Here is a 23,307-nt window from a genome sequence, read left to right on the forward strand (position 1 = left end):
CCCATTCAAACACTTAGTGATGGACTACATTGACATGGGCAAAACAGTTAGGAAATTCAAACATGTCTTGGTCATAGTATGTCGATACTCAAGGTGGGTGGAAGCCTGTCCAACCACTGGGCAGGATGAGGCAACTGTCATTCGCTTCCTCACAAGGGAAGTGATTAGCAGGTTTGGCATTCCAGAGACAATAAGCAGTGACAATGGCAAAGCATTCACAGCTAACACATGGAGGGAAATTGCTAAAAAACTACAGATCATGACTCGCTTTGGTTGCGTTTACCACCCCCAGAGCCAAGGAATGGTAGAAAGAGCAAATGGAACATTGAAAAACAAAATTTGCAAAATTTGCCAGCATACAGGGCTAAATTGGGTGGATGCACTGCCCATTGCTCTGATGAAAATGCGTTGTGAGAAAAATCGAACCACCTTCCTGACACCACACGAGATGGTGACAGGAAGGGCAATGCCCACTCCACGATACCATACGGATGGGCGACCCCCTCTAGCAATACTAGAGGGAGAGGTGGGCAACTACATTAAACAACTCTCTCAAGTTCACAGGGCAATTTACAAGGAACAACGGAAGAGGGAGGAGAGATTGAAGAGAGAGGCGGAAAGGGGACCCATACAGGTGGGAGATTGGGTGTACCTAAAGGTGTTCAAGAGATCGTGCCTCGACCCCAGGGCAGAGGGACCATACAAAGTGACTCACACCACTCCAAGGTCGGTAAGGGTTGAGGGGTCAGATTTGTGGTATCACCTTAACTCTTGTTACAGGGCACCTCCACCGAGAGAAGCAGGAGAACCGGAAGGCGACGACGGAGATGGGAGACCCCCAAGCCCCCCAGGGGAGGATGATGGTGGTGGGCCGCCCAGGGGAGAACCAAGTACGAGTGGGAGTACGACGAGGAGGACAATGCCGGCTCCTGATCATGGCCCTGGGCCTGGTGTGCCTGGGAGGGATATTGTTTTCTCTCCCCTATCTGTTTCTACAGGTGGTGACGCTGATGGGAACCAAGCAGGACCAAGCTGCAGGATGGGGCCTGGCGAGCGGCGACCACCCAAGGCTGAGACCGCTTCCCAACCCCAGGTATCTGGAGGAGCAGCAGCACGCCCCGCTGCTGACTACACGGACAGCTCCACAACCGACTCCTCAGCCACCACGTCTGACGAAGGAGGCTACGCCGAAGCCGAGGAAGGGCCGCAGAGGAGGGAAGAAGAAGCAGCGCCATCCTTCTCCCACGGACTACCCCCATACTACGAGGACTACGGCACTATCAACTGGGAAGACCTTCGCCCCAGTACCAGTGTCCCAGCTGAGGAAGAACCGAGGATGGACAGCACGACGCAACGGACCAAGGTCCAGGACGTCCTTGACGATGTCTTGGCCTACAAACCCCTTCCCCCCCTACTCAGCCCTCTTGGAAAGACACCCAACCGAGACCGCCCCTCTCAGAGTGGCCCCTACGTTAGCTACAGATACCCAGACACCAGCGAAGGCGCTGGGCAAGAAGACACAGAACTCTACCGGTATAACTATCCTGGAAGAGACTGGGGCAACTACGAAGATCCATACGAAGGTGAATGGTTCCCTCCACGCCCAGAAAGCGAAGGAGACGAGGAATAGGAAGAACAAAGGAAGAGGACAGAGAGGAGGCTCCCTGCCTCTTCGTCCAAAAGAAAAACAAAGACTGAATGATACAATGTACAAAGAACTGAATAACAGACCAACTAACAAACCAGGAAGTACCCTTGAAGGGTATGATGGGACAATGATCATGTACAGCGAAGGGTCAGGAGACGATGTATATATAATCACAAAAGACCCGCCTATTCAAATGCTACATGTACATGGGAAGCAGCCAATGGCGTGGGCTAGATATGACAACGGGACGATACGAGCAGCGCATGAACAACTCGGAAAGATGCAGACGGGAATACCCAAGCATGGGGTTCAGAACGATGAAAAAGACTCACTGGTCTTATGAGATACCGGAAGGAGTACAGTTCGAATGCTTTGAAAGCATGTGGAAAGGAGGAGAGATAGTTCAAGAGGGCGGGAAGCTACCTGGAAATGTATCTGGAAATGTTACTCTCTCCCCTGTGGGAAGGCATGGCCCAATCAGGAGCATTTATTGGTGGTTCAAGGGAAGACAGCGTGTCGCATCACACGATCCCCGATTCGAAGAACCTGGAGAAGTGGAGTATTACGGAACCTTCAAGGGACGAGCGATGTTGAACTTGACGTCTGGTGATCTCACCATATCCAACCTAACCAATGAGGATCTAGGAGAGTACTCTGCTCATATTAATACAAAGGTCGCAAAGCCAGAGGACGTCATCTCTCTGGGGGGCTCCCCGGAACTGAGATGGCCCATAGGTGCAGGAGAAGACGTGGGGACGTTTGAAGGACTCTGTGCGACAAAATGGGTCCGCTCGAAGCATCCTTATGACTTCCACCTACAGAAGAGGAGTGACGGCACTAAGCCCCAAAAAGACGTGAGCACGTTCCTACTCATGGAGGGCCAGGACATCCCAGTGGAAGGCTCATGGTGGGCATGCGGAAGGAAATGGGGGATACGTAACACCCTACCGAAACTGTGGCGGGGAATGTGTGCTAAGGTGGAGCTAGCCCAGCGAACTCACATCATTCCATGGAATGAGAAGGATTCCAAACGACCCCCAACGATAACAGGGTCACCAAAAAGAAGAAAAAGAGAGGTGTATCTGGACCAATTCGGTCAGCCTAAGAAAATTCCCAAGGAATTTAAAGTACGAGATGAAGTAATGGCGGGACTCGAAGCCGCCATCTGGTGGGTCGGACCATCCATAGCAGCAACGAAAAATGCATACTGGATCAATATGATCAATTACAACTATTTGCGGTTCATGAACACTTCTATAGATACATTCACTGCCGTGGGCCGCAGAATGGATGCAATGGAACGCCGCTTGAATGCCACAGCAAGAATGGCCATGGAGACAAGAATGGCTGTGGACTGGATATTAGCCAAAGATGGTGGCGTGTGTGCAATAGTGGGAAAGGATTCCTGCTGCACATACATCCCAGGACCAGACGACGAAGTTGCAGACTTCAACAACGCATTAGGAAGACTTAAGAATCTAAGCACGGAGGCTCACTCCATTTCAGGAAAAGAGCCTACGTTTGAACTTCCGGATATAACGGGCATAACGGGCTTCTTTGATTCTGTGGGCCAATGGTTTAGGGACACTTTCGGGTCAATAGGGGGAACTATAGTGGCGTTCCTCCTGAAAGTATTGCTGGGAATAGCCCTAGTAGTGGGACTATTCTGCTGTATCACGCAATGTTGCAGTAGGGTCTGTTCTAAGGCAATTGCCAAACAATTCCTCGTCCAGGGAATGGGGGAGGAATACGAGATGCTCGTATTGCCTGACTACGAGAAGGAGGGTGGGGCCGGCTATCCCCCACCCCCACCGTGGCCGTCTCCTGAATGGGAGAGCTTGGGAGTTTAAGGTTTTCTCTGACATAAAATACGCCCACTGGAACTTACGCATACATACACACGTACGCTAACAAGTAACTGCAAAGACACATACCAGTCCACACCGAGCGATGGAGACAAGACAAGGTCAAAATCAAGGCTGTGGCTCGACACAATGTCACCCATAAGGCATACACGCTTAGCATAGGTAACTTAGTATAATAGAGGATTAGCCCTCACCTGCAAGGCCATCCAACGTTAGGACAAAAACCTGGATAGATGCTTGCCCATGACAGTACTGCTTGTTCGTGATGTCTGTAGCCTTGCCCCATTTGTCACAGACCACCCCTGGGCCCGCCCGAAGGGCGTGGCGGGGTGAGTGGCCCAGGCGATATCCAACGACGGGTAAGACCCTTATGGCCAGCAGGGGCAACCTAAGGCAGGGTAGGTCGTCACAAGCGCCCCACCCCAGTGTGGCGTATACTTGCGGCCAGTAACGCACACGTGGTCCGGAAGGGATCAATTTGCACCTGGTCTAGGTGTCAACAAAGGGGGTTGGGTCAAGTGTACGGGGAAGGCTCGACGGCCGGCGATGTCTGGTGTCTCGCAAGCAGTCTGTATATAATCTATTACTATTACGTACACGAAGACAAGGCCCATTGGCAGAACCACGCATGTTGCTATATATCTCCCGTTTGGCATGGTGGCCGTTGCGTTTACATTGGGTTGTTTGACCCGTAGGCGTTAGGGAATCATGTCTGGTGGTTACCCTAGGGGCGAAAACCGTCTCGGGCCCTAGCCTTATATTTATAGTGACGATTGGTCTCCTCTGTCGCTCTGTCTGGATATTTTATTCTACATGTAAATGCACTCACATAGTCACACCTATATACTCAGTTATATACTCATATTTCCTTTATTTGTATACTCACATATATACCTACATGCTCATTGCATAGGAACTACTTAAGTGGTGTGTTTATTGTTTAGAGTTAACATGCTCATGTGCCACTAGTCATAGGGTGCCGTGACCATATAATAGCTCACGACACGCCCATATGTTTAAATCTGCTTCGCTGCATAATTCATAGGTGAGGCTAATTTAGCCTCAAAGGGGGGAATATGTGGTGTTTTTTCCTTGACTATTGTTTAAATAATACATAGTGGTAAGATACATTAATAACCTTTAATGCCATATACTCATAAGAAAAGGATCAACATGAAACAACATTTATAGGCATGTACAGGCATGTACGGACATGTGCTGGATCAGAATGAAATAGGGGAAAGGGGACTTTCCACTCAAGCAGGAGTGAGGGCAATGTGCCAGCTGGTTGAAAGGGTAAAACAAATGCAAACTGGAAAACTGGAAAGAACCAGAAAACCTAAACTATGGCAAAAGAGCACAAACAACCATGACTCAACATAGTGACCTAATGAGAGGTGTGCTCGTATTCTTTAAAAATGGAGGAGGGTGAAACTTCCACCATTATGATTGGATCCTCTTGCTCCTCCGCCTTTCTGATTGGCTAAAACACGATCTGGTGACGTCTCAGAAGGAGGCGCTTCTGAACAGAATAAAAGGGGGAGCAGAGCAGCCAGAACTTCAGATCGATCTCGTCGAGGTACCAGCTGGTAGCGCCGCCTTCACTCTATTGCTTGGTAGTGCAGTTCAGACATTGTTTGGATTGTAATATCATTGTGATACAGTGAATAAAGATCTTCAGTGTTGGGAAGTCTCTGTCTACGTGGTCTTCTTCGGATGCTTGGTCCAGAGTGATAATTGGTTTCTTTACAAGAGTTAATTGGTTCCAGAGTGCTAATTGTTGAGAAGTCCAGGAGCGTGGAATTTTCCACCACAGGACCAGCCCTGAGAGTGAGACGCTGGAGCTGAGTGTTGACCCTGCTGGCAGTAGGCAAGGTCTGACGAAGCAGCATCCCCAGGCCAGTACTGTGCTCTAGGCCAGCTCTGATCTGCACTGGTTGAGCTGGCACCAGCTTCAGTGTGTGAAGTGGGAAGCACAACTCTGGGACAGCGACGTTGGCGAATCACTGCCTCACCCTCACGGTTTTCTGGTTCCTGGAACTCCATAACCGTATTACCATGTTGAACAGGCTCTGATGGTAGGTCCCGGGCCTCCAGGAGGGACTCCTCTGCCAAATGGACCTGTTGAGGAAGCTGCACCCCTTGCAGTAGCGAATCGCGGTCGGTTCTCTTCTGCCGATCCTGCAGCCTAGAGAAAATAAAAATCAGAAGAGCACATTTTTCAGTCATTATTTGTGTGTTATTTATCTTGTGTAAATATGTAAGTTTTCATATTGAAGTGAACATATGAAGCTGTAAATATCAACTCACCAGGAGGACACAGTGGTGTTGTTTATGGTCACCAGTAAAAGGTTGGTGTTGTCCAGTATGTCTTTGCAGTCCTCTATTAACTGCTTGATATGACAATAAGTCATGACAATCGACTGAGGTATTGCAAATGTTTTGCCTTTATTGTCCTTTGGCCTATTTCTGGCTTCCCGGAACTCTTTGTAGAGTCTGAGTGCAACACACTCAGAAATCCTGTTTATGTCAGGTCTGTGGGCAGCCTGGCCATGAACCATGAACAATCTGCAAGTAGATGACAAGATGACATAATCCAAATTATGTGCGTGCACTGTAAATACATACAAGTGAATACACATGTACATATACCCATACACAAATATTACAAATATACTGTACTGTATATCAGAGGCAGATACCTCTCAGCTGCTTGCTGGCCTGGAGCAGAGCCGCTGCGCTTCCGAGAAGCTCTCCAGGGTCCTGGCAAAGTCTTCTTGTTTTTCAAGGAGTATTTGGTTGGGGACTTGTCAATAGGATCCAGGCAGGAGTACAGTTTCAATATCTCTGCTATCTCAGAGTTTGAGAGAGCTGTTACTGTACGATTGAGGCTGACAAGATACCCTGCCAAGGCATCAACTACCTCCCATCCGGGAATTCCTCGAGGGTCACACCGACTGTCCTGTGATATGAAATGTAAACAAAACCAATTCTTGTACAGATAATTTAAGAGAAATGGTTAAGGTACAGACATTTCTAATGGTGAGGCATTAGCCACTTTACCGGAGTTGTGGGCCCACTATCCTCAAACGGGGAGCTGGCTGGACTGCTAGACACACCACTTTCAAGAGCAGGTTCCTATTATTTGTAAACAATGAGGTTGGAAATTGAAAAAAAGTTTACAGTAAAAATATTTTGGCTCGCTCATCATCAAATTGTTATCACATCATTACCTGAGATGAACACAGGAAAGATACATCAGTGGCCTGGGGCAGAGTCACGTCAGGACATTCATCCTCCTGAGTTTCATCCAGCATCTCTGGCGGAATGGCAATTTCCTCCTGCGTACTCAGAAGATCTCCCCTGTCAGACTGCTTCAGCAAATACTCAACCGCAATACACTCTCCTGCCATAGGTAGTCAACAGAAAGAAAGACAAAAGAAAGACAAAAAAGTAAAATGAGTGAGTGAACAAAGGTGTAATCTTCAGGTAATATCTGACAGTTTGGTCAGAATTTTTTCTAGCATGTGTGCCCATTGAATCTTACCGGTAGGTTTCCCCGGGGGTATAAACTCTGGAAGAAGTCCACTTCCCAGGACTCTGTTGCTCAGGGCGTTCACACTGGACATCAAACGTACGTCATACATCTTTGTGCGTGACGTAGCACTCATAGCCAGAGCTTGTTGAGACCTATTGTGGTTCCATCTGGATAACCCCTCAAGCAAGTACATCTGCGTGTGTAGAGCATTGCATCTCCACCCTGGCAAGAAAAAAATCATTGGTGAAAGAGTGTAATGACAACTTAAAGGGATATTCCGCCATTTTTGGAAATACGCTCATTTTCCACCTCCCCTCGAGCAAAACAATCGATATTTACCTTGTTCCCGTTCATCCAGCCATTCTGTGAGTCTGGCGATACAACTTTTAGCTTCAGCCTAGCATAGATCATTGAATCGGATTAGACCATTAGCTTCTCGCCTGCTAGCTTCATGTTTAAAAGTGACTAAGATTTCTGGTAATTTTCCCATTTAAAACGTGTCTCCTCTCAAGTTAGAAAGTGCAATAAGACCAACTGAAAATGAAACCTGGCGTTTTTCTAGGCTGATTTGACATGGAACTACACTCTCATCTGGCGTAATAATCAAGGCAACTTGCAAACGTACTGAAGGCGCAGTGATATCGTACGCAGCATCTGAAAATAGTCCCCATAGACAACAAGCAGTAGTAGTGCCAGTAGGTTGCAAGTTGCCTTGATTATTACGCCAGATGAGAGTGTAGTTCCATGTCAAATCAGCCTAGAAAAACGCCAGGTTTCATTTTCAGTTGGTCTTATTGCACTTTCTAACTTGAGAGGAGACACGTTTTAAATGAGAAAATTACCAGAAATCTTAGTCACTTTTAAACATGAAGCTAGCAGGCGAGAAGCTAATGGTCTAATCCGATTCAATGATCTATGCTAGGCTGGAGCTAAAAGTTGTATCGCCAGACTCACAGAATGGCTGGATGAACGGGAACAAGGTAAATATCGATTGTTTTGCTCGAGGGGAGGTGGAAAATGAGCGTATTTCCAAAAATGGCGGAATATCCCTTTAATACACAGCATTCATTAACAAAGGTTTAAAATATTTAGTGTTTCAGCTTGCCTGGGATGAAACCACACTGGTGCCGATGAAAACTCTCCAGAGAGGAGGATCCTCTACCACACCTTAGGACGTCCAGTATTTTGCCTCCTTTCTCCAGGCCTGATCCAATATTGGTGTACAGCTGTACACCAGGTGGATCCTGGATGCAGGGTAGGTGTTTTTGTTGTGCCTCCCACACAAGAGACATGCTCTCATGGTTAATGAGACGCAAGCCACTTGTGTCTGTCAGGTACCACATGGAGTCCAACAGTTGCTGGATCAAGGCACGCGTCTCCTCAACCCCTCGGGTTCTCCTGCGGCAGTGCTTGACCAGCTCATTTGCAGTGATGCACCCGAACACCTGAGAGTCGGTGGGTGTGTGACCCTGGTGCTTCTTTTTCACCTCTGCCCTCTTGGCCTCCTTGAGGCGGAGGATGTCCTCTTTGTCCCACTCAAATATACAGGTCGACAACTTGGAGCAGAATGTGCCATAGAGTGGATGGTGCTCCGTAGTAAGGCCCCTGGTGAACCGCCTCATAAAATGGAAAATATCCAGTCTCACTGTAGATCTCCATGGCCGAAACCAAGTGAGAACTGGACCCACCCCTATGACAATAAGCAACAGACAGTAAATAAACACATCTCTGTTTGTTTCCAGTACCAAATGCATTGGTCTCTTGCCAAGCCTACTGTTTATCAAATGGTATTCATAAGACACATCACAACACACATTGAAGGCAACATACCCGTTTCACTGCAGCAGTCTCTGTCCACATATATAGCGTCTGGCTCTGGCTCACCAGCATCTTCATAGCGTCGGACGATGCCTTGACAAAGGTCATCAAGGCCAGCCCCCTCACCAGTGGTCAGCACAGAATTCAGTACCTGCCCAAATTCATTCCCAACGTTTGACATCCATGTGGCTGTGCCCTCAATGCCACCAGCGAGTTTTTTGGTGATCTAAATGAAAAAAAAAGAATGTCTCAGAAATCATCAGCTATGCTAACAAACTGAATGGAATCAAGTTTACATACAGTAGGTTTACATTTACCTTCTTAGTAGAATCCAGTTTCAAGATTCTACCAAACGTTGAAGTAATGACACCCTTCAACTCGTCATGGTGACTCAGGATGTCATTGGCATGAACCGTCTCAAACCACTGGGCCAGGGGCAGGGGACTGAAAGGTGGTGGCGGCTGATACACAGCTTCAGACTGGGTGAGGACACAGGACTTTTTGTGGACCTCACAATCTGTGAGGTAGTCGATAGTATGCCTGGCCCACTCCTCACTATGTATCTCCTGCAAGGCCTGTTGCAAATAGCTGGAGCTGTTCCCTGCTGTCCTTGGGCGCAGCATCGCAACACACCTCCTGTCAAGTGCCAAATGGGTTGTGAGGACAGCTGGGAATTTGAAACGGTGGGAGGGGTCAAGCTGATTTAAAATCTCACAGCTCCAAGGGCACACTGGACTCATGCATTTACTGCACCTGGGATAGTCTCCACCCACCAGGTAATATTTTGAGTCAATATCAATAACCTCCCTTACTTTTGGGTAAATGCCAGAATGGTGCATCTTCCTATTGCACTGGGTGCATTTCAGAGGGATGCCCCACATCCGCATTGGAGCCCACAGGAACATCCGTTGGCGGAAATAACTGAGTGGATCAGGAGGTGAGATGGATTTGGTGGGGCTGGGGGGGTGAAACCAGTTCTGAGACAGGTTTTGTCTCAGCTGTCCAGTGCTGTCATACAAAATGTGGGCAATCCACTCCTGGTCAGCAGGCTGGATGACTCTGGTAAACTGCTTGGGAAGAAAACTTGCCCAGTTTACCTTAGGGGGCTGCAGGGTGAACAGCTGTCGTGGTGGTGCCGTCGATGTCTCACGGTCTGTGGGAGGAGAAGGAACAGGGGCAGGAACATTGGGTGGGTCACTGTGTTGCTGTGTCATCAGTGTCGTGCTTTCTGCTATGGGAGTGGCAGGAGAAGGAACATCTGGGAGGTCTGTTGGAAGACTCAAAAGGTGACAGTCTTCTATGTGCTGTAATAATCCAACAGCCCCCCAGGCCTTTACACCACACTGCTCACACTCCTCCTGGACGTGGAAGTCTGACAGGTGCTGCGTGTAGTCCTCGCACATCACCTCCTGACTACACAGCGAGCACATCATTGACCCCTGGGAGCGTGGGACTGCTCTGCCTGCACTGGCCTGTGGAGATGACTCTTTTGCTGTGCTGGCCTGGGAACCGTCACCTGTTCTAGCCGCAGCACTGGCCTGTGGAGGCTGTTCTTTTCCAGCTGTGCTGGCCTGGGAACCTGGGGCTGCAGCACCTGTCTCTGAACTTCCAGCCGCAGAACTGACCTGTGGCGCACTCAGCTGACCTGCACTGGCTGCTGCTGTCCCTGCCATCTGTGCTGACTGGGAAAAACAACACTGGGTTTACATTTAAAGTATATTTCCCCTAAGGCTAAAAATACTCTGCACTCAAATAAATACATACTCACACTGATTATCACTGAAAAACAAACAATAGAGCAGAGGAGAAACCATTTCCATTACGTTTTCCAGTATATTTGCATCACATCACAGTTTTAATGATTCAATAGCATCACTTACCTGGTGGTATCCGCAGTTGCAGGGGATCTTCTTCCCAAAAATGTCTGTTCCCCTGACAGTTTGGCCAAATCGAGGGGTCAGTGGACAATTTTTTATCCTATCTAGGACTGCCTTCCACCGTCTGCTCCCAGGTCTCTGGCCAGTGGAAAACCTGTACCTCCCCTGGGCAAACAGGACCATAACGCCGGCCCAGTACGCATCCGGTTTCCCTTCCTTTGGCATCTCTATAGGACAATTTGAAGAGTTTATAGGAAAGAGGATATAATTTTAAACGCTATATCCACCATTGTAATTAATCATCATTAAATATATTTGTTACAATCTGTTTTCTATCAAAACAACACAATAGCAACTTGATTGATATTTCCTGGAATACACAATTGAATAACATGACTTTTAAATAATGGATAGTGTTTTGGAATCAAATTAGTCATTTATTTCAGTCAGAAAGTGAATCCATAGGTCATCACGCAATTCAGGCTAGCTCTTCAACGAGGGTCATCGCGCTTACGTCACTCGATTATTATAAAACCACACAACATCACCTCAGGCAAAACGTTAACGGTTTTCACGTCAGGTCTACAACACAAAACATAGTTTAAGATGACCACCACATATCGTAGAAAAATCTCTGAAACGTCGACGAGATTAGCCCAAACAAACAAACAAACTAACAAAAAAAAAGAGGCTAATTTACGTTACCCTACCTACAAATGGTTTATCTAGTCTATCCCTTAAATAATTAACCTTACACAAATACATGTCGTAGCACAATATGAATGTGTGAAAGACACCAAATATATAGCAGTTTAACTTAAAAAGTTAATTACAGCGGTCGTCAATTACGGTAGCCTACCGCTAACTTATAGGGCAAACGTTAACGTTATCTCCGTCGTTACGTTACCCTTTCAACATTAATCTAAAGGAACTAGCAAAACCAACACCCTTTAAATGATATACCATAACGTTAGCCTTTTTAAATGATTATTTCAAGTCTAGTATTATCATAACACGTACGACCGTACGTACCTGGCGTAAACATAATTTACATCTAAACTAGCGTTACGGTTACGACCCAACTAAACCTATAACCCCACACACTATTTACAGTCTTAATAGACGAGTTAAACCGTATTTAATTAATTCGTACTTACTTTTAATATCCTGAAGCTAGGTACGTGTCTCCGTTAAATTATATTACCTCAGACTGATAATTGAGCGTCGAGAAAAGTATGTTACCTGTAACTACACGGTGGCCATCCAATCAGCGACGAGAATCGCACGGCAACCGTACGCTGTAAGAGGGCAACGGTGACTCGCCAATCAGAAGACCGTGCGTCGAGGCAGCGTTTGTTGATTGGCTCTTTTGCCCCTTCTTAGCAACGTTAGGAGCTGCGTTAGGACCTGCGTTAGGACTTCGTTCGAATGTGTTAGGATTTGTTAGGAGATGTTAGGAACTGATAGGAACTGTTAGGACTTTGTTAGGAACTGTTAGGACTTTGTTAGGACTTGTTAGGACTTTGTTAGGACTTGTTAGGACTCTGTTAGAACTTGTTAGGACTTGTAAAAGCAGTCCATTTACTGGAGGGTACGGCCACCTCGTCACTGGGGCAGCTTTATTGGAAAGTTTTCCACCGGAAAGGCATTGTGGTTGCCGATAACGTAGGAGCAATTGTGAGAGGTCAGAAAATACGACCCTGTCACATTGGAAAGAGGGAGAGCCGCTGTGCGGATGCAAACGACGAGGATGGGATTCGAACCCACGCGTGCAGAGCACAATGGATTAGCAGTCCATCGCCTTAACCACTCGGCCACCTCGTCACTGGGTCAGCTGCATTGGAAAGTTTTCCAACAGATAGGTGTTGGTTGAGGTTGCTGATTATGTTGGCACAGTTGTGAGAGGTCAGAAAATACAACCCTTGACAATACTGTCACAATAGAAAGATGGAGACCCCCTGTGCAGATGCAAGCGATGAGGATGGGATTCGAACCGACGCGTGCAGAGCACAATGGATTAGCAGTCCATCGCCTTAACCACTCGGCCACCTCGTCACTTATGCACATGGCTATTTTTTTTCGACAAAATAGGTCAGAATTCCCAACAAGGACAGAAAAACTGAAACTCATGTGACTTTCATGAAGTGAGGCCCAAAATATCCCCTCCGACAAAACTCTCATCTTGGAAGGAGAGTACACCCTCCTTACGGATGTGCCCGACGAGGATGGGATTCCAACCCACGCGTGCAGAGCACAATGGATTAGCAGTCCATCGCCTTAACCACTCGGCCACCTCGTCACTGGGTCAGCTGCATTGGAAAGTTTTCCAACAGATAGGTGTTGGTTGAGGTTGCTGATTATGTTGGCACAGTTGTGAGAGGTCAGAAAATACAACCCTTGACAATACTGTCACAATAGAAAGATGGAGACCCCCTGTGCAGATGCAAGCGATGAGGATGGGATTCGAACCCACGCGTGCAGAGCACAATGGATTAGCAGTCCATCGCCTTAACCACTCGGCCACCTCGTCACTGGGGCAGCTTTATTGGAAAGTTTTCCACCGGAAAGGCATTGTGGTTGCCGATAACGTAGGAGCAATTGTGAGAGGTCAGAAAATACGACCCTGTCACATTGGAAAGAGGGAGAGCCGCTGTGCGGATGCAAACGACGAGGATGGGATTCGAACCCACGCGTGCAGAGGACAATGGATTAGCAGTCCATCGCCTTAACCACTGGGCCACCTCGTCACTTATGCACATGGCTATTTTTTTTCGACAAAATAGGTCAGAATTCCCAACAAGGACAGAAAAACTGAAACTCATGTGACTTTCATGAAGTGAGGCCCAAAATATCCCCTCCGACAAAACTCTCATCTTGGAAGGAGAGTACACCCTCCTTACGGATGTGCCCGACGAGGATGGGATTCGAACCCACGCGTGCAGAGCACAATGGATTAGCAGTCCATCGCCTTAACCACTCGGCCACCTCGTCACTGGGTCAGCTGCATCGGAAAGTTTTCCAACAGATAGGTGTTGGTTGAGGTTGCTGATTATGTTGGCACAGTTGTGAGAGGTCAGAAAATACAACCCTTGACAATACTGTCACAATAGAAAGAGGGAGACCCCCTGTGCAGATGCAAACGACGAGGATGGGATTCGAACCCATGCGTGCAGAGCACAATGGATTAGCAGTCCATCGCCTTAACCACTCGGCCACCTCGTCACTGGGGCAGCTTTATTGGATAGTTTTCCACCGGAAAGGCATTGTGGTTGCCGATAACGTAGGAGCAATTGTGAGAGGTCAGAAAATACGACCCTGTCACATTGGAAAGAGGGAGAGCCGCTGTGCGGATGCAAACGACGAGGATGGGATTCGAACCCACGCGTGCAGAGCACAATGGATTAGCAGTCCATCGCCTTAACCACTCGGCCACCTCGTCACTTATGCACATGGCTATTTTTTTTCGACAAAATAGGTCAGAATTCCCAACAAGGACAGAAAAACTGAAACTCATGTGACTTTCATGAAGTGAGGCCCAAAATATCCCCTCCGACAAAACTCTCATCTTGGAAGGAGAGTACACCCTCCTTACGGATGTGCCCGACGAGGATGGGATTCGAACCCACGCGTGCAGAGCACAATGGATTAGCAGTCCATCGCCTTAACCACCTCGTCACTGGGTCAGCTGCATTTGAAAGTTTTCCAACCGATAGGTGTTGGTTGAGGTTGCTGATTATGTTGGCACAGTTGTGAGAGGTCAGAAAATACAACCCTTGACAATACTGTCACAATAGAAAGAGGGAGACCCCCTGTGCAGATGCAAACGACGAGGATGGGACTCGAACCCACGCGTGCAGAGCACAATGGATTAGCAGTCCATCGCCTTAACCACTCGGCCACCTCGTCACTGGGGCAGCTTTATTGGATAGTTTTCCACCGGAAAGGCATTGTGGTTGCCGATAACGTAGGAGCAATTGTGAGAGGTCAGAAAATACGACCCTGTCACATTGGAAAGAGGGAGAGGCGCTGTGCGGATGCAAACGACGAGGATGGGATTCAAACCCACGCGTGCAGAGCACAATGGATTAGCAGTCCATCGCCTTAACCACTCGGCCACCTCGTCACTGGGTCAGCTGCATTGGAAAGTTTTCCAACAGATAGGTGTTGGTTGAGGTTGCTGATTATGTTGGCACAGTTGTGAGAGGTCAGAAAATACAACCCTTGACAATACTGTCACAATAGAAAGATGGAGACCCCCTGTGCAGATGCAAGCGATGAGGATGGGATTCGAACCCACGCGTGCAGAGCACAATGGATTAGCAGTCCATCGCCTTAACCACTCGGCCACCTCGTCACTGGGGCAGCTTTATTGGAAAGTTTTCCACCGGAAAGGCATTGTGGTTGCCGATAATGTAGTAGCAATTGTTTGAGGTCAGAAAATACGACCCTGTCACATTGGAAAGAGGGAGAGCCGCTGTGCGGATGCAAACGACGAGGATGGGATTCCAACCCACGCGTGCAGAGCACAATGGATTAGCAGTCCATCGCCTTAACCACTCGGCCACCTCGTCACTGGGTCAACTGCATTGGAAAGTTTTCCAACAGATAGGTGTTGGTTGAGGTTGCTGATTATGTTGGCACAGTTGTGAGAGGTCAGAAAATACAACCCTTGACAATACTGTCACAATAGAAAGAGGGAGACCCCCTGTGCAGATGCAAACGACGAGGATGGGATTCGAACCCACGCGTGCAGAGCACAATGGATTAGCAGTCCATCGCCTTAACCACTCGGCCACCTCGTCACTGGGGCAGATTTATTGGATAGTTTTCCACCGGAAAGGCATTGTGGTTGCCGATAACGTAGGAGCAATTGTGAGAGGTCAGAAAATACGACCCTGTCACATTGGAAAGAGGGAGAGCCGCTGTGCGGATGCAAACGACGAGGATGGGATTCGAACCCACGCGTGCAGAGCACAATGGATTAGCAGTCCATCGCCTTAACCACTCGGCCACCTCGTCACTTATGCACATGGCTATTTTTTTTCGACAAAATAGGTCAGAATTCCCAACAAGGACAGAAAAACTGAAACTCATGTGACTTTCATGAAGTGAGGCCCAAAATATCCCCTCCGACAAAACTCTCATCTTGGATGGAGAGTACACCCTCCTTACGGATGTGCCCGACGAGGATGGGATTCGAACCCACGCGTGCAGAGCACAATGGATTAGCCGTCCATCGCCTTAACCACTCGGCCACCTCGTCACTGGGTCAGCTGCATTGGAAAGTTTTCCAACAGATAGGTGTTGGTTGAGGTTGCTGATTATGTTGGCACAGTTGTGAGAGGTCAGAAAATACAACCCTTGACAAAACTGTCACAATAGAAAGAGGGAGACCCCCTGTGCAGATGCAAACGACGAGGATGGGATTCGAACCCACGCGTGCAGAGCACAATGGATTAGCAGTCCATCGCCTTAACCACTCGGCCACCTCGTCACTGGGGCAGCTTTATTGGAAAGTTTTCCACCGGAAAGGCATTGTGGTTGCCGATAACGTAGGAGCAATTGTGAGAGGTCAGAAAATACGACCCTGTCACATTGGAAAGAGGGAGAGCCGCTGTGCGGATGCAAACGACGAGGATGGGATTCGAACCCACGCGTGCAGAGGACAATGGATTAGCAGTCCATCGCCTTAACCACTCGGCCACCTCGTCACTTATGCACATGGCTATTTTTTTTCGACAAAATAGGTCAGAATTCCCAACAAGGACAGAAAAACTGAAACTCATGTGACTTTCATGAAGTGAAGCCCAAAATATCCCCTCCGACAAAACTCTCATCTTGGAAGGAGAGTACACCCTCCTTACGGATGTGCCCGACGAGGATGGGATTCGAACCCACGCGTGCAGAGCACAATGGATTAGCAGTCCATCGCCTTAACCACTCGGCCACCTCGTCACTGGGTCAGCTGCATCGGAAAGTTTTCCAACAGATAGGTGTTGGTTGAGGTTGCTGATTATGTTGGCACAGTTGTGAGAGGTCAGAAAATACAACCCTTGACAATACTGTCACAATAGAAAGAGGGAGACCCCCTGTGCAGATGCAAACGACGAGGATGGGATTCGAACCCACGCGTGCAGAGCACAATGGATTAGCAGTCCATCGCCTTAACCACTCGGCCACCTCGTCACTGGGGCAGCTTTATTGGAAAGTTTTCCACCGGAAAGGCATTGTGGTTGCCGATAACGTAGGAGCAATTGTGAGAGGTCAGAAAATACGACCCTGTCACATTGGAAAGAGGGAGAGCCGCTGTGCGGATGCAAACGACGAGGATGGGATTCGAACCCACGCGTGCAGAGGACAATGGATTAGCAGTCCATCGCCTTAACCACTCGGCCACCTCGTCACTTATGCACATGGCTATTTTTTTTCGACAAAATAGGTCAGAATTCCCAACAAGGACAGAAAAACTGAAACTCATGTGACTTTCATGAAGTGAGGCCCAAAATATCCCCTCCGACAAAACTCTCATCTTGGAAGGAGAGTACACCCTCCTTACGGATGTGCCCGACGAGGATGGGATTCGAACCCACGCGTGCAGAGCACAATGGATTAGCAGTCCATCGCCTTAACCACCTCGTCACTGGGTCAGCTGCATTTGAAAGTTTTCCAACCGATAGGTGTTGGTTGAGGTTGCTGATTATGTTGGCACAGTTGTGAGAGGTCAGAAAATACAACCCTTGACAATACTGTCACAATAGAAAGAGGGAGACCCCCTGTGCAGATGCAAACGACGAGGATGGGACTCGAACCCACGCGTGCAGAGCACAATGGATTAGCAGTCCATCGCCTTAACCACTCGGCCACCTCGTCACTGGGGCAGCTTTATTGGATAGTTTTCCACCGGAAAGGCATTGTGGTTGCCGATAACGTAGGAGCAATTGTGAGAGGTCAGAAAATACGACCCTGTCACATTGGAAAGAGGGAGAGGCGCTGTGCGGATGCAAACGACGAGGATGGGATTCAAACCCACGCGTGCAGAGCACAATGGATTAGCAGTCCATCGCCTTAACCACTCGGCCACCTCGTCACTGGGTCAGCTGCATTGGAAAGTTTTCCAACAGATAGGTGTTGGTTGAGGTTGCTGATTATGTTGGCACAGTTGTGAGAGGTCAGAAAATACAACCCTTGACAATACTGTCACAATAGAAAGATGGAGACCCCCTGTGCAGATGCAAGCGATGAGGATGGGATTCGAACCCACGCGTGCAGAGCACAATGGATTAGCAGTCCATCGCCTTAACCACTCGGCCACCTCGTCACTGGGGCAGCTTTATTGGAAAGTTTTCCACCGGAAAGGCATTGTGGTTGCCGATAATGTAGTAGCAATTGTTTGAGGTCAGAAAATACGACCCTGTCACATTGGAAAGAGGGAGAGCCGCTGTGCGGATGCAAACGACGAGGATGGGATTCCAACCCACGCGTGCAGAGCACAATGGATTAGCAGTCCATCGCCTTAACCACTCGGCCACCTCGTCACTGGGTCAACTGCATTGGAAAGTTTTCCAACAGATAGGTGTTGGTTGAGGTTGCTGATTATGTTGGCACAGTTGTGAGAGGTCAGAAAATACAACCCTTGACAATACTGTCACAATAGAAAGAGGGAGACCCCCTGTGCAGATGCAAACGACGAGGATGGGATTCGAACCCACGCGTGCAGAGCACAATGGATTAGCAGTCCATCGCCTTAACCACTCGGCCACCTCGTCACTGGGGCAGATTTATTGGATAGTTTTCCACCGGAAAGGCATTGTGGTTGCCGATAACGTAGGAGCAATTGTGAGAGGTCAGAAAATACGACCCTGTCACATTGGAAAGAGGGAGAGCCGCTGTGCGGATGCAAACGACGAGGATGGGATTCGAACCCACGCGTGCAGAGCACAATGGATTAGCAGTCCATCGCCTTAACCACTCGGCCACCTCGTCACTTATGCACATGGCTATTTTTTTTCGACAAAATAGGTCAGAATTCCCAACAAGGACAGAAAAACTGAAACTCATGTGACTTTCATGAAGTGAGGCCCAAAATATCCCCTCCGACAAAACTCTCATCTTGGAAGGAGAGTACACCCTCCTTACGGATGTGCCCGACGAGGATGGGATTCGAACCCACGCGTGCAGAGCACAATGGATTAGCAGTCCATCGCCTTAACCACTCGGCCACCTCGTCACTGGGTCAGCTGCATTGGAAAGTTTTCCAACAGATAGGTGTTGGTTGAGGTTGCTGATTATGTTGGCACAGTTGTGAGAGGTCAGAAAATACAACCCTTGACAAAACTGTCACAATAGAAAGAGGGAGACCCCCTGTGCAGATGCAAACGACGAGGATGGGATTCGAACCCACGCGTGCAGAGCACAATGGATTAGCAGTCCATCGCCTTAACCACTCGGCCACCTCGTCACTGGGGCAGCTTTATTGGAAGGTTTTCCACCGGAAAGGCATTGTGGTTGCCGATAACGTAGGAGCAATTGTGAGAGGTCAGAAAATACGACCCTGTCACATTGGAAAGAGGGAGAGCCGCTGTGCGGATGCAAACGACGAGGATGGGATTCGAACCCACGCGTGCAGAGGACAATGGATTAGCAGTCCATCGCCTTAACCACTCGGCCACCTCGTCACTTATGCACATGGCTATTTTTTTTCGACAAAATAGGTCAGAATTCCCAACAAGGACAGAAAAACTGAAACTCATGTGACTTTCATGAAGTGAAGCCCAAAATATCCCCTCCGACAAAACTCTCATCTTGGAAGGAGAGTACACCCTCCTTACGGATGTGCCCGACGAGGATGGGATTCGAACCCACGCGTGCAGAGCACAATGGATTAGCAGTCCATCGCCTTAACCACTCGGCCACCTCGTCACTGGGTCAGCTGCATCGGAAAGTTTTCCAACAGATAGGTGTTGGTTGAGGTTGCTGATTATGTTGGCACAGTTGTGAGAGGTCAGAAAATACAACCCTTGACAATACTGTCACAATAGAAAGAGGGAGACCCCCTGTGCAGATGCAAACGACGAGGATGGGATTCGAACCCACGCGTGCAGAGCACATTGGATTAGCAGTCCATCGCCTTAACCACTCGGCCACCTCGTCACTGGGGCAGCTTTATTGGATAGTTTTCCACCGGAAAGGCATTGTGGTTGCCGATAACGCAGGAGCAATTGTGAGAGGTCAGAAAATACGACCCTGTCACATTGGAAAGAGGGAGAGCCGCTGTGCGGATGCAAACGACGAGGATGGGATTCGAACCCACGCGTGCAGAGCACAATGGATTAGCAGTCCATCGCCTTAACCACTCGGCCACCTCGTCACTGGGTCAGCTGCATTGGAAAGTTTTCAAAAGATAGGTGTTGGTTGAGGTTGCTGATTGTGTTGGCACAGTTGTGAGAGGTCAGAAAATACAACCCTTGACAATACTGTCACAATAGAAAGATGGAGACCCCCTGTGCAGATGCAAGCGACGAGGATGGGATTCGAACCCACGCGTGCAGAGCACAATGGATTAGCAGTCCATCGCCTTAACCACTCGGCCATCTCGTCACTGGGGCAGCTTTATTGGAAAGTTTTCCACCGGAAAGGCATTGTGGTTGCCGATAACGTAGGAGCAATTGTGAGAGGTCAGAAAATACGACCCTGTCACATTGGAAAGAGGGAGAGCCGCTGTGCGGATGCAAACGACGAGGATGGGATTCGAACCCACGCGTGCAGAGCACAATGGATTAGCAGTCCATCGCCTTAACCACTCGGCCACCTCGTCACTTATGCACATGGCTATTTTTTTTCGACAAAATAGGTCAGAATTCCCAACAAGGACAGAAAAACTGAAACTCATGTGACTTTCATGAAGTGAGGCCCAAAATATCCCCTCCGACAAAACTCTCATCTTGGAAGGAGAGTACACCCTCCTTACGGATGTGCCCGACGAGGATGGGATTCGAACCCACGCGTGCAGAGCACAATGGATTAGCAGTCCATCGCCTTAACCACTCGGCCACCTCGTCACTGGGTCAGCTGCATTGGAAAGTTTTCCAACAGATAGGTGTTGGTTGAGGTTGCTGATTATGTTGGCACAGTTGTGAGAGGTCAGAAAATACAACCCTTGACAATACTGTCACAATAGAAAGAGGGAGACCCCCTGTGCAGATGCAAACGACGAGGATGGGATTCGAACCCACGCGTGCAGAGCACAATGGATTAGCAGTCCATCGCCTTAACCACTCGGCCACCTCGTCACTGGGGCAGCTTTATTGGATAGTTTTCCACCGGAAAGGCATTGTGGTTGCCGATAACGTAGGAGCAATTGTGAGAGGTCAGAAAATACGACCCTGTCACATTGGAAAGAGGGAGAGCCGCTGTGCGGATGCAAACGACGAGGATGGGATTCGAACCCACGCGTGCAGAGCACAATGGATTAGCAGTCCATCGCCTTAACCACTCGGCCACCTCGTCACTGGGTCAGCTGCATTGGAAAGTTTTCCAACAGATAGGTGTTGATTGAGGTTGCTGATTATGTTGGCACAGTTGTGAGAGGTCAGAAAATACAACCCTTGACAATACTGTCACAATAGAAAGATGGAGACCCCCTGTGCAGATGCAAGCGATGAGGATGGTATTCGAACCCACGCGTGCAGAGCACAATGGATTAGCAGTCCATCGCCTTAACCACTCGGCCACCTCGTCACTGGGGCAGCTTTATTGGAAAGTTTTCCACCGGAAAGGCATTGTGGTTGCCGATAACGTAGGAGCAATTGTGAGAGGTCAGAAAATACGACCCTGTCACATTGGAAAGAGGGAGAACCGCTGTGCGGATGCAAACGACGAGGATGGGATTCGAACCCACGCGTGCAGAGCACAATGGATTAGCAGTCCATCGCCTTAACCACTCGGCCACCTCGTCACTTATGCACATGGCTATTTTTTTTCGACAAAATAGGTCAGAATTCCCAACAAGGACAGAAAAACTGAAACTCATGTGACTTTCATGAAGTGAGGCCCAAAATATCCCCTCCGACAAAACTCTCATCTTGGAAGGAGAGTACACCCTCCTTACGGATGTGCCCGACGAGGATGGGATTCGAACCCACGCGTGCAGAGCACAATGGATTAGCAGTCCATCGCCTTAACCACTCGGCCACCTCGTCACTGGGTCAGCTGCATCGGAAAGTTTTCCAACAGATAGGTGTTGGTTGAGGTTGCTGATTATGTTGGCACAGTTGTGAGAGGTCAGAAAATACAACCCTTGACAATACTGTCACAATAGAAAGAGGGAGACCCCCTGTGCAGATGCAAACGACGAGGATGGGATTCGAACCCACGCGTGCAGAGCACAATGGATTAGCAGTCCATCGCCTTAACCACTCGGCCACCTCGTCACTGGGGCAGCTTTATTGGATAGTTTTCCACCGGAAAGGCATTGTGGTTGCCGATAACGTAGGAGCAATTGTGAGAGGTCAGAAAATACGACCCTGTCACATTGGAAAGAGGGAGAGCCGCTGTGCGGATGCAAACGACGAGGATGGGATTCGAACCCACGCGTGCAGAGCACAATGGATTAGCAGTCCATCGCCTTAACCACTCGGCCACCTCGTCACTTATGCACATGGCTATTTTTTTTCGACAAAATAGGTCAGAATTCCCAACAAGGACAGAAAAACTGAAACTCATGTGACTTTCATGAAGTGAGGCCCAAAATATCCCCTCCGACAAAACTCTCATCTTGGAAGGAGAGTACACCCTCCTTACGGATGTGCCCGACGAGGATGGGATTCGAACCCACGCGTGCAGAGCACAATGGATTAGCAGTCCATCGCCTTAACCACTCGGCCACCTCGTCACTGGGTCAGCTGCATTTGAAAGTTTTCCAACCCATAGGTGTTGGTTGAGGTTGCTGATTATGTTGGCACAGTTGTGAGAGGTCAGAAAATACAACCCTTGACAATACTGTCACAATAGAAAGAGGGAGACCCCCTGTGCAGATGCAAACGACGAGGATGGGACTCGAACCCACGCGTGCAGAGCACAATGGATTAGCAGTCCATCGCCTTAACCACTCGGCCACCTCGTCACTGGGGCAGCTTTATTGAATAGTTTTCCACCGGAAAGGCATTGTGGTTGCCGATAACGTAGGAGCAATTGTGAGAGGTCAGAAAATACGACCCTGTCACATTGGAAAGAGGGAGAGGCACTGTGCGGATGCAAACGACGAGGATGGGATTCAAACCCACGCGTGCAGAGCACAATGGATTGGCAGTCCATCGCCTTAACCACTCGGCCACCTCGTCACTGGGTCAGCTGCATTGGAAAGTTTTCCAACAGATAGGTGTTGGTTGAGGTTGCTGATTATGTTGGCACAGTTGTGAGAGGTCAGAAAATACAACCCTTGACAATACTGTCACAATAGAAAGATGGAGACCCCCTGTGCAGATGCAAGCGATGAGGATGGGATTCGAACCCACGCGTGCAGAGCACAATGGATTAGCAGTCCATCGCCTTAACCACTCGGCC

General features: G+C 48.7%; 31 non-coding genes across 31 annotated transcripts; all 31 read right to left on the minus strand.

Annotated features, from left to right (window-relative positions):
• Window positions 1–12,488: 12,488 nt before the first annotated feature.
• trnas-gcu (transfer RNA serine (anticodon GCU)) lies at window positions 12,489–12,570 on the minus strand. Its single transcript has one exon. It is a non-coding gene; the product is annotated as a tRNA-Ser (tRNA).
• A 1,085-nt stretch (window positions 12,571–13,655) lies between these two features.
• Window positions 13,656–13,737, minus strand: trnas-gcu (transfer RNA serine (anticodon GCU)). The gene has a single exon. It is a non-coding gene; the product is annotated as a tRNA-Ser (tRNA).
• A 149-nt stretch (window positions 13,738–13,886) lies between these two features.
• Window positions 13,887–13,968, minus strand: trnas-gcu (transfer RNA serine (anticodon GCU)). Its single transcript has one exon. It is a non-coding gene; the product is annotated as a tRNA-Ser (tRNA).
• A 135-nt stretch (window positions 13,969–14,103) lies between these two features.
• On the minus strand, window positions 14,104–14,185 carry trnas-gcu (transfer RNA serine (anticodon GCU)). The gene has a single exon. It is a non-coding gene; the product is annotated as a tRNA-Ser (tRNA).
• Window positions 14,186–14,570: 385 nt separating this feature from the next.
• Window positions 14,571–14,652, minus strand: trnas-gcu (transfer RNA serine (anticodon GCU)). Its single transcript has one exon. It is a non-coding gene; the product is annotated as a tRNA-Ser (tRNA).
• Window positions 14,653–15,466: 814 nt separating this feature from the next.
• trnas-gcu (transfer RNA serine (anticodon GCU)) lies at window positions 15,467–15,548 on the minus strand. Its single transcript has one exon. It is a non-coding gene; the product is annotated as a tRNA-Ser (tRNA).
• Window positions 15,549–15,683: 135 nt separating this feature from the next.
• trnas-gcu (transfer RNA serine (anticodon GCU)) lies at window positions 15,684–15,765 on the minus strand. Its single transcript has one exon. It is a non-coding gene; the product is annotated as a tRNA-Ser (tRNA).
• Window positions 15,766–16,158: 393 nt separating this feature from the next.
• On the minus strand, window positions 16,159–16,240 carry trnas-gcu (transfer RNA serine (anticodon GCU)). Its single transcript has one exon. It is a non-coding gene; the product is annotated as a tRNA-Ser (tRNA).
• Window positions 16,241–16,375: 135 nt separating this feature from the next.
• On the minus strand, window positions 16,376–16,457 carry trnas-gcu (transfer RNA serine (anticodon GCU)). Its single transcript has one exon. It is a non-coding gene; the product is annotated as a tRNA-Ser (tRNA).
• A 162-nt stretch (window positions 16,458–16,619) lies between these two features.
• trnas-gcu (transfer RNA serine (anticodon GCU)) lies at window positions 16,620–16,701 on the minus strand. The gene has a single exon. It is a non-coding gene; the product is annotated as a tRNA-Ser (tRNA).
• Window positions 16,702–16,850: 149 nt separating this feature from the next.
• On the minus strand, window positions 16,851–16,932 carry trnas-gcu (transfer RNA serine (anticodon GCU)). The gene has a single exon. It is a non-coding gene; the product is annotated as a tRNA-Ser (tRNA).
• Window positions 16,933–17,067: 135 nt separating this feature from the next.
• On the minus strand, window positions 17,068–17,149 carry trnas-gcu (transfer RNA serine (anticodon GCU)). The gene has a single exon. It is a non-coding gene; the product is annotated as a tRNA-Ser (tRNA).
• A 385-nt stretch (window positions 17,150–17,534) lies between these two features.
• Window positions 17,535–17,616, minus strand: trnas-gcu (transfer RNA serine (anticodon GCU)). The gene has a single exon. It is a non-coding gene; the product is annotated as a tRNA-Ser (tRNA).
• An 814-nt stretch (window positions 17,617–18,430) lies between these two features.
• trnas-gcu (transfer RNA serine (anticodon GCU)) lies at window positions 18,431–18,512 on the minus strand. The gene has a single exon. It is a non-coding gene; the product is annotated as a tRNA-Ser (tRNA).
• Window positions 18,513–18,647: 135 nt separating this feature from the next.
• On the minus strand, window positions 18,648–18,729 carry trnas-gcu (transfer RNA serine (anticodon GCU)). Its single transcript has one exon. It is a non-coding gene; the product is annotated as a tRNA-Ser (tRNA).
• A 162-nt stretch (window positions 18,730–18,891) lies between these two features.
• trnas-gcu (transfer RNA serine (anticodon GCU)) lies at window positions 18,892–18,973 on the minus strand. Its single transcript has one exon. It is a non-coding gene; the product is annotated as a tRNA-Ser (tRNA).
• Window positions 18,974–19,122: 149 nt separating this feature from the next.
• trnas-gcu (transfer RNA serine (anticodon GCU)) lies at window positions 19,123–19,204 on the minus strand. The gene has a single exon. It is a non-coding gene; the product is annotated as a tRNA-Ser (tRNA).
• A 135-nt stretch (window positions 19,205–19,339) lies between these two features.
• trnas-gcu (transfer RNA serine (anticodon GCU)) lies at window positions 19,340–19,421 on the minus strand. The gene has a single exon. It is a non-coding gene; the product is annotated as a tRNA-Ser (tRNA).
• Window positions 19,422–19,583: 162 nt separating this feature from the next.
• On the minus strand, window positions 19,584–19,665 carry trnas-gcu (transfer RNA serine (anticodon GCU)). Its single transcript has one exon. It is a non-coding gene; the product is annotated as a tRNA-Ser (tRNA).
• Window positions 19,666–20,031: 366 nt separating this feature from the next.
• On the minus strand, window positions 20,032–20,113 carry trnas-gcu (transfer RNA serine (anticodon GCU)). Its single transcript has one exon. It is a non-coding gene; the product is annotated as a tRNA-Ser (tRNA).
• Window positions 20,114–20,478: 365 nt separating this feature from the next.
• trnas-gcu (transfer RNA serine (anticodon GCU)) lies at window positions 20,479–20,560 on the minus strand. Its single transcript has one exon. It is a non-coding gene; the product is annotated as a tRNA-Ser (tRNA).
• Window positions 20,561–20,722: 162 nt separating this feature from the next.
• trnas-gcu (transfer RNA serine (anticodon GCU)) lies at window positions 20,723–20,804 on the minus strand. The gene has a single exon. It is a non-coding gene; the product is annotated as a tRNA-Ser (tRNA).
• Window positions 20,805–20,953: 149 nt separating this feature from the next.
• On the minus strand, window positions 20,954–21,035 carry trnas-gcu (transfer RNA serine (anticodon GCU)). Its single transcript has one exon. It is a non-coding gene; the product is annotated as a tRNA-Ser (tRNA).
• Window positions 21,036–21,170: 135 nt separating this feature from the next.
• On the minus strand, window positions 21,171–21,252 carry trnas-gcu (transfer RNA serine (anticodon GCU)). The gene has a single exon. It is a non-coding gene; the product is annotated as a tRNA-Ser (tRNA).
• Window positions 21,253–21,618: 366 nt separating this feature from the next.
• Window positions 21,619–21,700, minus strand: trnas-gcu (transfer RNA serine (anticodon GCU)). The gene has a single exon. It is a non-coding gene; the product is annotated as a tRNA-Ser (tRNA).
• Window positions 21,701–21,862: 162 nt separating this feature from the next.
• trnas-gcu (transfer RNA serine (anticodon GCU)) lies at window positions 21,863–21,944 on the minus strand. Its single transcript has one exon. It is a non-coding gene; the product is annotated as a tRNA-Ser (tRNA).
• A 149-nt stretch (window positions 21,945–22,093) lies between these two features.
• On the minus strand, window positions 22,094–22,175 carry trnas-gcu (transfer RNA serine (anticodon GCU)). Its single transcript has one exon. It is a non-coding gene; the product is annotated as a tRNA-Ser (tRNA).
• A 135-nt stretch (window positions 22,176–22,310) lies between these two features.
• trnas-gcu (transfer RNA serine (anticodon GCU)) lies at window positions 22,311–22,392 on the minus strand. Its single transcript has one exon. It is a non-coding gene; the product is annotated as a tRNA-Ser (tRNA).
• Window positions 22,393–22,554: 162 nt separating this feature from the next.
• Window positions 22,555–22,636, minus strand: trnas-gcu (transfer RNA serine (anticodon GCU)). Its single transcript has one exon. It is a non-coding gene; the product is annotated as a tRNA-Ser (tRNA).
• A 149-nt stretch (window positions 22,637–22,785) lies between these two features.
• On the minus strand, window positions 22,786–22,867 carry trnas-gcu (transfer RNA serine (anticodon GCU)). Its single transcript has one exon. It is a non-coding gene; the product is annotated as a tRNA-Ser (tRNA).
• Window positions 22,868–23,002: 135 nt separating this feature from the next.
• Window positions 23,003–23,084, minus strand: trnag-gcc (transfer RNA glycine (anticodon GCC)). The gene has a single exon. It is a non-coding gene; the product is annotated as a tRNA-Gly (tRNA).
• Between the last annotated feature and the right edge of the window lie 223 nt (window positions 23,085–23,307).

The sequence above is a fragment of the Sardina pilchardus genome, chromosome 16 (assembly GCF_963854185.1).
Source record: "Sardina pilchardus chromosome 16, fSarPil1.1, whole genome shotgun sequence".
NCBI classification, from domain to species: Eukaryota; Metazoa; Chordata; class Actinopteri; order Clupeiformes; family Clupeidae; genus Sardina; species Sardina pilchardus.